The 10,840-nt window shown below is 32.7% G+C and overlaps 1 long non-coding RNA gene across 5 annotated transcripts; it reads left to right on the plus strand.

The window, feature by feature from the left end:
• Positions 1 to 1,799: 1,799 nt before the first annotated feature.
• LOC139899554 (uncharacterized) lies at positions 1,800 to 5,165 on the plus strand. Of its 5 annotated transcripts, none has more exons than XR_011777575.1 (7): positions 1,800 to 1,997; positions 2,647 to 2,720; positions 2,803 to 3,324; positions 3,767 to 3,834; positions 4,351 to 4,412; positions 4,519 to 4,837; positions 4,926 to 5,165. It is a non-coding gene; the product is annotated as an uncharacterized lncRNA (long non-coding RNA). The 5 variants fall into 5 exon arrangements; XR_011777576.1 differs by having other exon boundaries at positions 4,534 to 4,837; XR_011777573.1 differs by having other exon boundaries at positions 3,767 to 4,412.
• The last annotated feature ends 5,675 nt before the right edge of the window (positions 5,166 to 10,840 follow it).

A 10,840-nucleotide genomic window follows, 5' to 3' on the forward strand; every position in this document is an offset into this window, starting at 1 on the left:
TTTTCTTTTAGTTGTGTGGTTTCGGGGATGTCTACCGATGCATGAGTGATGTTTGGTTTGTTACGGGTGGTTGGCTCTTTGCTTCTGCAACAACTTCCACCAGGTATCCCTTTGCAGTTCCATTTTCAATGTCTTTCGACTCTATTAAGGCAGCAGCAAGCGTCAATATATTGACGACTTAACTGCCGCTAGCTTAGAGCCTAAATTGATGTTCAGGCAAACTTTAAAACACGTGAAAATCTGATTCTACCATTTTTATGTCATCTTTAACCCGAATTTTGAGAATTTATCGTGCTTAATGTTCATAATTGAGACTTGCAAGTGTTTAAACTCTCGATTGTGCAAAATTGGGGGTTTAAGGGTTGGTTGAAAGTGTAAGAAACCTAATAATGGTGATTTTGGATTGGTTGATGAAATTGCTAGTATTATGAACTAATATTAATATTGCTAGTATTATGTGCTACTAATTATATTTCTAAATTGATTAATTACATTTTATCTAAATGTATATTTATATCTATTAATAATAAATATAGAATATCTATCTATCTATATCTATATCTATATATTATATAAAGCGCGTGTCATTATGTTGACGTGTCAACTCCTCCTTCATTCTTGCAACGTGTCATTCTATCATCTTTCTCATCTATTTAATTGATTTTCTCAAATAAGGAAAGTAATCATATTCTAATAAAATACAATTAATTTAAATATCAAATTAAATAAATTAAAAAATAGAGGTAACAGGAGCAATAGAACTTCACATTTGACGTTAACAAAAATATAAAATAAAATAAAAAATCTAAATAAATAAATAAATAAAATAATATAAATATAAAAGTTAATATTGTTTGATCATATTCTAAGTACAATACATTTACTTAAATATTAAATCAGTTATTAGTAGGTATATACATAAAAAGTAGCAAACAAGATCTGCACCCTAATACATAAGATTATATTTGAGCATAAATTATACTCCACAACACAAACATGTGTGTGAAATGCACGAAAAATAAATGAATAAACATTAAATAAAATTAAGTATATAACTTAATTCAAATAAACAATCAAATATCTATACTAATTACAAATATGATATCTAAATAAATTTAAAGTATATCAACTTTTTGACATTTGCGATACATATTTTAACAGACGGGCTCGTAACGTATCACTCTATGTTCAAGAAACTTTGCGACATTGAACGAGAACAACGATTGTTGTATTGTAATTGTATGCAATACTAACGTTTATGATACTAATGTTTTCAATACCTCATACTCATGTTATCATACATTATATAAAGTGTGTGCAATACTAACGTTCTCGTATACAATGCTTTTGATATTAATACTTTCGATACAAATGTTATCGGCGATAAATGATTTTTTTATTATAATTGTATTATACATTTAGTGAGTGTCAATAGTAATGTAATTGTATACAAATTTATATAAGCGTCTTGCAATACACGGACTCATAAAACATCTTAAATTTGTTTTGTAAATATATGTGATTAAAAAGGTTAACTTAGTAGATAAAGATATGACATTAGTATATTTGTATTTTAATTAATTATAATTTATTGATAACCTACTCTTAAAGCCTTAATATCTATATCTATATTCTATATACGAGTAATAATAATAATAATAATAATAATAATAATAATAATAATAATAATAATAATAATAATAATTAATAATAATAATAATAATGCAGATTATGTGATTACCATATAAAGTAGATTCGATGAAAAAAATTGGCACTTATTGTTCCCCTTTTCAAAATCCCTAATCCGCTCAAATATATTAATTTGCTCTAACTTCCTAAATCGCCTTCCTTACTTCTAAAGTATAGAACCTAATGAAAAAAGGAATTTTAGAACCCTAATATCGACGATTACGTTATTCCATCCAACAGGGAACTAAATGGAGATGAACACATCATTTTTTTCATGTTTTGGTAGTATCAAGTTCGATTGAACACAAGTAAGTTTTTATTCATAACTGTACATTATATTTAATCTTCTTTGGAATTGATGATGTTTAATTTTTTGCGATGATGTTTAACTAATGATGTGAATCATTTTCTAAACATGTGAATTGAACCCCAAGTGTTCTGGTGTATTGTAATTGCTTCTAGTTGTTGCCATTTTATCATTTGTCACCATATACAAACGGTTTTGACATTGGACCACCTAGTGCTGCAACTCTACCTGGTGCAGTTAGTAATTTGTTCATCTGTTACCTTTTTTAGAACTTTGTATGCTTCTCACATTCATATTGGAACTAGCCTGCAATCCTTCTGACTTGTTATTGACCTTTTTCACACATTGCAAAAATCTCATTATTACCTTGTTTATAACTAACACCAATTGAAAATTTTAGAGGTTTTTTGGAGTTGGGTCATAATTCAACTTTAACTCATAATAATCAGATCTAAATGTTTGATACATATATTTTGTGAGTTATTAGCTTTGGATAAGCGGTTTGATACATGCTGCAAAAAAACTGATTGTTTAATGGTAAGCCAGACTTATGAAACTTGTAATTTTTTTTTAACATGGTTTGACTGTTGTAAGTGTCACTAGAAGTACCCCCATGGCCCCATGGTACTGAAATTAGTTTCACTTTTTAGGTGATTGAAATTAGCAAAGAGATCAAGCCATCAAGGTAAAGTATGAGCTCGAAAAAGGGCCACGACTTATCAAGGTAATTTGAAATGATAACTACGATGATTGCTTAACAGTTGAAGACTTCATATACATATGATTTACGCTATACTTTGTATCAGGTTGATCGTGTTTTATAGTCATCAATTTTGTAGCCTCACAACTATGGTTTTCTCCCTCATACTATGTAGAGACAATGATCCATTTGATGTCTCGGTAATTATGCATGTATGTGTTATTTTAAAATATATTATCCTATATACTAAAACTCCTCCCAAAATTTGTCGTCCTATTTATTAAAAAACCCAAAACGACATTCCCTGCCCTACACAATCAACTGATATTTGCTCCACTCTAAAAAATCCATACACACCGCTTACAACCCAATCGTCACTTCTCCTTCCAAATTTTTCACGCCCGTCACCATCGGTCACCAGCAGCGCCGCCACCGACTGCACTATCGCTGCTGCTCATCTGATTCCTCCACACGCCGCCAACAACACTGCCTCCAATCATCCCATTGTGCCCCAAAAACACCGTCAAACCTGATTTCAGGAATGAACAAACAAATGGACTTTGAGTTGGCGATGGTTGGACTGATTCTCCAAGGCACAAGAATTTTGCCGCAAAAAAATTGTAACGAGGTAACATTTTTTTATTTAATTAAAATCGTGGACGGTGGTGGTAGGTTTAGTATTTGAATGTACATAAAGATAATGAAAGCTACCTGCTGAGATTTGTAATTCTTGAGTGAGTGGATTATTGATCTTTTTGTTGTTGTTGAAAACTAATTTTGTATGAAGAAGAAGATGACTGATTTGTACGAAAAAATATGATGGCCTTTTTGAGCGAGAAAGTGAGAATTATAGTTTATGTATTTTTAGATACTGAAGGTGAACTTAAGTGTGTTGTGTTTATATATGCTAGCTACTGATTATATTCTTATTTGATCCCGTTGTTGAAAGAAACTAGAGCGACAAGGTTAAATCATATTTGACACATTTTTATTATCAAGGTTATATAATTTCCCCAAGAAAAAGAAATTTTTGTGTGTGTAAATGATTCATTGTTTTGTTGCACTTGCAGATATTCACCTCATCATATTTCTATCGTTGTTAAAATATGTGTCAACAAAACCAAAACCTTACGTCCAGGTAATACAGTTACTTTTGCATTTGTTATATATGATTTTCTATCACATGCAAAATCAGTGTAATCGTATGTCAATAAATACGTTAAGTTGTTAGTATTGTATGACATGGTGTTTGGTTGGTAACAAATGGAAACGGACTTACAAAGCTAGGAGGGTTGTTATATAAAGAGAGAAGGTTGGGAGGATGCAAGTTAAATGAAGCATAGTTAGTCATGCATGTTGTAGCCTTATTTTACGGGTCATCGTCTTATAAGTTGTAATAAGTCAAGATTATCAACCGTGGTAGGGTTTGGCTAGAGAAGGAGTTGTTTAGCTACATCAAGATTGTCAAACGAACTAAATGAGTGAGATGGGCTGTGTCCATAACTCACTATATATAAGGTTTTATAGTAAAAATTGTAGAAATGAGAAGGGCTGTTGTAGCCTTATTCTACTATAACATTGTTAGTTGATTGCATCTTTTATTATCCGATTTTTGATTTCAGGACAACCAATTTATACATGTGGGTTTTTCTAGGTTTTTAACCGTACTAACTGTGACTCAGATGCAATGGTTGTGGCCTTCTGCTGCGTAAGACAGTAAGTATCGTTTGTTGTTTGTTCATTCTCTGTTTTGTGCCTTAGAGTACAATCATCTGCAAATCCATCTTACACTTTATCGTTTCCTGTTTTGTGCTCAAAATAGCATTTGTTTATGTAGAAAACCATTTATTGGCTGCTTATGAAAACAGAGAACGCTTGTGCACTCATTTGGTTGCATGTGCACTTCAGAACTAAAGAACACCTTACTTTATTATCAGTCCCCACGTCCGCTTTTCTCCGCCTGAAACCCAATAAGTTGGATTTGTCAACGCGACGTTAGGGTCGTCCCCTTCATATGGCAAATCATGTCCTCTTGCCTGATTTTATACACATGTTTGATCGTAACATGTACAAACTGAAGGTACCTACTTGCACGTTTGCCATCTGTTGCTGCTTGATGTGCTACGTTTCTTTGTTACAAGGTGATGCTACTTCTCTTCATTCTTTTTGTGTTTTCTGATGCCGTTAACTCATTTGCTTTCATTTTTTTGTTAATTGAATTCTTTGTAGGTTGAAGGTAGAGGTGCACAAACCGGATAAAAAACCGGATTCGGACAAAAAAAACCGGATTTTTTTTGTCCGGATTTTCAAGATCCGGTTCCGGTTCTCGGCGTCGGATTATTTTTCGGATTTTTTTTGGAATCGAATTTTTTTCGGTTCTCGAACGGATTTTTTTCGGATTTTTTTTCGGACTAGGATTCGATTTTGCCGGTTATATTTTCAAATTTCAATGATTCAATTTTTTTTCAACGTTTGAAATTTGAACAACAAAAATATAATAAATATAAACAAAAGTTATAACGCTTAACACAATAAATAATATAAATAACAACATTTTTATTTATAACGATAAACACTATAAATAATATAAATAACAACACTTTTATTCGAACGATAAAATTATAATTTATACAAAAGCTAATACATTTCGAGCTTCGGCATGACCATCACCCGATAATGTATTAAGACTAAAGTATACCGAGCTTTGGCATTGCCATCACCCGTTATACTTTAGTCGTCAAATGAGTCAAATAAGTTTTGTTGTTGTCGACCAGCGTTCCTTCGTTCTTATTCTTGAAATTCGGGGTCATCAATTAGAGCCATTAAAACTCGTTGGTTATTTGCTTCATGATCTTCCTCCAACACAATCGTTTCATACTCACCTTCATCCAATTCGTTGTCGGTATTCTCTTCGGTTGATGTAGGTGATAATCCCTCTTGATTTTCTTCCATCTCTATAACTTCTTCAATGTCATTCTCTAATGGACCTTCTAATGACGTTTGATCTTGTATCCTATCTTCCCCGTCCAAATAATCCTTCAAACATACACATACTTTCACGGATTCGGGGGTAAGTCTTGACCTTCTATTCGATATAATTCGACCACTTAAAGAAAAGGCCGATTCGGAAGCTACGGTTGAAGCTTGAACGGTAAATAAGTCACGAGCCATAATGGATAATATTGAATATGTGTCTTCTTTTGATTGCCAACATTTCAAAACGTCAAGGTTGTGAAATTCATGCTCATCACGAAAGAGTAGTGCAAAGTTTGCCATCTTATAATTTCCCAATTCGCTTGTGGGTGCCGATGTTCGTGCACGCTTGGTAGCGTCTTCACGTACTAAGTTAAAAAGACTTATATTGAGGTCTCGGGCCCTTCGAGAAGATGATGAGGCCGCCCTTTGATCAACAATTGGGTTTGCTTGTCGACCATATTTTGTTGCATAAATACCGAACATTCTCTCAAAAACGTCATTAAATTCGTGTACTTGGTTATTTAGATAGCTTGGTTGGTTTTCTTCGGGACCATACGTACAATCAAAGTTGCTATATATTGTTGTCATCAATCGTTCCACCCCATTAAAATTTAACCGTGGGTCAAGTGCGGCCGCACATAAAAATACCTTAGGTATCGCTCCAAAATATTTTTTTAGTTTTTTTCTTATATGAAAAATGGCTTGTCTAAAAAGAATATTATTTGAGTTTGCAAATTCGCATATTTTTTCCGTCATTATATAAAATTGTTGTAAAACTAGTACGCTAGTTGGGTAATAAACACCTGATAATTTTGTCGTCGCTTCTTTAAAAACTTGTAAAAAACTTGTTAATGATTCCAAGTCATCCCATTCTTGGGGTGATATTGGTTCCGAAAATCCATTTCTAAGTAGTCTATTATTAAAACCGATTAACGTATCTTTTTGACGTAAAATATTTTCGAACATTAAACAAGTAGAATTCCATCTAGTATTATTATCAAAATAAGGACCTAACCAAGTGCCATTACAATTTTTAACGAACTTTTTATAGTTATGATGTCGTTGGTTGCTCGTACGATAAATCGTTATTAATAATCTTCTAAATTTGCTTTTTAAATCGCTACAAAAAGCTAAACAATCTTGAATTCCCAAGTTTATGATATGAGCAACACAACGTGTATGAATAAATGCACCATCTAAAATCGGTTTAATTGCTATTTTTAACATATCAATGGCCGCATCATTATTAGACGCATTATCTAGCGAAATTGTAAAAACTTTATCCATTAAATTATATTCTTCTAAAGTGTCTTGTACGGCTTTTCTTATATTAGTACCGTTATGCGGATAAGCAAATATTTTAAAATCGATAACTCGTTTCATTAAAAGCCACGAATCGGGATGAAACCAATGAGCGGTAACGGCTAAATAAGAATTTGCCGTTCCATGTGGTGCGCTCCAAACATCACAAGTTATAGAAACACTATATTTATATGTTCGAAAACCTACAATTATATCATTTTTAGCTTTTTTCCATAATTTAAAGGCGTCACGTCTTAAGGTAGTACGACTTACATTGTTATATCGCGGTTGTAGTCGATCCCGAATTAGCGCCGTAAGCCTTGGATTGTCGAAGTGGTTGAAAGGAAGCCCTTGTTGAATGACGAACCTTGACAAATCTTGCCTAAGAGCTTCGGCATCGTATACAAAAAGCGTACCATCTGGACGAATTGTTTGTTGTGTCGGGTCTCCGTTTCCTTTACAACTTTTTTCAAGATGTTTTCTTAATGTAGTATTACCCGTAATACCAAGGAACTTCGAACATTGTATACAACGAGCTCTTTCTTGACCATCTTTCATTTCACACAATTCAAATCTTGACCAAACGTCACCTTTTCGACTAGTACTTTTAATGCTTTTAACATCGTCGATGGTGTAACCTTTTGAAGAGGTTCCAACCGAAGCGGAACCGGTAGCGGAAGCTTATGAATTATCCATTATAGAGAATAATTAAGTAAAGTTTAGAGCGTAATTAGAGAATAGAGAGTAATTGTTTGTTGGTGTGTTTTCAACCTCAACAGTCAACACCTAACATCTATTTATACTACAAAAACAATTCAAATGAATACAAAAAAAAAAAGGTGATACAGGTACAAACGGGCAACGGCTAGAATGTGTAACATAAAGTAAGTCAGTAGTAAAAATGGCTTCAAATTAATACAAAAAAAAAAAAAAAAATTGATACAACTACAAACGGATAATATGCAAGAGTGGCCCCACACTCCAAGTTTCCAAAGTCCAACAATAATATATCCTGATATAAGAGTGATACAAAGTCAAAAAGTTACTTTTCATGATATTTGAAATATCCGGATAAATCCGGTTCCAAAAATATCCGGATAAAATCCGGGTTTTATCCGGTTTCCTTTTTGATCCATGTCCGGTTCTGTCCGGTTCAGATCCCACCGGATCGGATCGGATTTTTTAGATCCGGTTTTTCTTGTATCCGGTTCCTGATCGGTTTTCGGATTTCGGATCGGATTGGATTTTTTGCGCACCTCTAGTTGAAGGTATGTATATGAAATGTCCCGTTCTTATTGATTAAAAACGTTCCATATTAATTGATTTCGTTGCGAGGTTTTGACCTCTATATGAGACGTTTTTCAAAGACTGCATTCATTTTTAAACAAACCATAACCTTTATTTCATCAATAAAGGTTTAAAAAGCTTTATGTAGATTATCAAATAATGATAATCTAAAATATCCTGTTTACACACGACCATTACATAATGGTTTACAATACAAATATGTTACAACAAAATAAGTTTCTTGAATGCAGTTTTTACATAATATCATACAAGCATGGACTCCAAATCTTGTCCTTATTTAAGTATGCGACAGCGGAAGCTCTTAATAATCACCTGAGAATAAACATGCTTAAAACGTCAACAAAAATGTTGGTGAGTTATAGGTTTAACCTATATATATCAAATCGTAACAATAGACCACAAGATTTCATATTTCAATACACATCCCATACATAGAGATAAAAATCATTCATATGGTGAACACCTGGTAACCGACAATAACAAGATGCATATATAAGAATATCCCCATCATTCCGGGACACCCTTCGGATATGATATAAATTTCGAAGTACTAAAGCATCCGGTACTTTGGATGGGGTTTGTTAGGCCCAATAGATCTATCTTTAGGATTCGCGTCAATTAGGGTGTCTGTTCCCTAATTCTTAGATTACCAGACTTAATAAAAAGGGGCATATTCGATTTCGATAATTCAACCATAGAATGTAGTTTCACGTACTTGTGTCTATTTTGTAAATCATTTATAAAACCTGCATGTATTCTCATCCCAAAAATATTAGATTTTAAAAGTGGGACTATAACTCACTTTCACAGATTTTTACTTCGTCGGGAAGTAAGACTTGGCCACTGGTTGATTCACGAACCTATAACAATATATACATATATATCAAAGTATGTTCAAAATATATTTACAACACTTTTAATATATTTTGATGTTTTAAGTTTATTAAGTCAGCTGTCCTCGTTAGTAACCTACAACTAGTTGTCCACAGTTAGATGTACAGAAATAAATCGATAAATATTATCTTGAATCAATCCACGACCCAGTGTATACGTATCTCAGTATTGATCACAACTCAAACTATATATATTTTGGAATCAACCTCAACCCTGTATAGCTAACTCCAACATTCACATATAGAGTGTCTATGGTTGTTCCGAAATATATATAGATGTGTCGACATGATAGGTCGAAACATTGTATACGTGTCTATGGTATCTCAAGATTACATAATATATAATACAAGTTGATTAAGTTATGGTTGGAATAGATTTGTTACCAATTTTCACGTAGCTAAAATGAGAAAAATTATCCAATCTTGTTTTACCCATAACTTCTTCATTTTAAATCCGTTTTGAGTGAATCAAATTGCTATGGTTTCATATTGAACTCTATTTTATGAATCTAAACCAAAAAAATATAGGTTTCTAGTCGGAAAAATAAGTTACAAGTCGTTTTTGTAAAGGTAGTCATTTCAGTCGAAAGAACGACGTCTAGATGACCATTTTAGAAAACATACTTCCACTTTGAGTTTAACCATAATTTTTGGATATAGTTTCATGTTCATAATAAAAATCATTTTCTCAGAATAACAACTTTTAAATCAAAGTTTATCATAGTTTTTAATTAACTAACCCAAAACAGCCCGCGGTGTTACTACGACGGCGTAAATCCGGTTTTACGGTGTTTTTCGTGTTTCCAGGTTTTAAATCATTAAGTTAGCATATCATATAGATATAGAACATGTGTTTAGTTGATTTTAAAAGTCAAGTTAGAAGGATTAACTTTTGTTTGCGAACAAGTTTAGAATTAACTAAACTATGTTCTAGTGATTACAAGTTTAAACCTTCGAATAAGATAGCTTTATATGTATGAATCGAATGATGTTATGAACATCATTACTACCTTAAGTTCCTTGGATGAACCTACTGGAAAAGAGAAAAATGGATCTAGCTTCAATGGATCCTTGGATGGCTCAAAGTTCTTGAAGCAAAATCATGACACGAAAACAAGTTCAAGTAAGATCATCACTTGAAATAAGATTGTTATAGTTATAGAAATTGAACCAAAGTTTGAATATGATTATTACCTTGTATTAGAATGATAACCTACTGTAAGAAACAAAGATTTCTTGAGGTTGGATGATCACCTTACAAGATTGGAAGTGAGCTAGCAAACTTGAAAGTATTCTTGATTTTATGAAACTAGAACTTTTGGAATTTATGAAGAACACTTAGAACTTGAAGATAGAACTTGAGAGAGTTCAATTAGATGAAGAAAATTGAAGAATGAAAGTGTTTGTAGGTGTTTTTGGTCGTTGGTGTATGGATTAGATATAAAGGATATGTAATTTTGTTTTCATGTAAATAAGTCATGAATGATTACTCATATTTTTGTAATCTTATGAGATATTTCATGCTAGTTGCCAAATGATGGTTCCCACATGTGTTAGGTGACTCACATGGGCTGCTAAGAGCTGATCATTGGAGTGTATATACCAATAGTACATACATCTAAAAGCTGTGTATTGTACGAGTACGAATACGGGTGCATACGAGTA

Source organism: Rutidosis leptorrhynchoides, chromosome 3 (genome assembly GCF_046630445.1).
Source record: "Rutidosis leptorrhynchoides isolate AG116_Rl617_1_P2 chromosome 3, CSIRO_AGI_Rlap_v1, whole genome shotgun sequence".
Classification (NCBI taxonomy): Eukaryota; Viridiplantae; Streptophyta; class Magnoliopsida; order Asterales; family Asteraceae; genus Rutidosis; species Rutidosis leptorrhynchoides.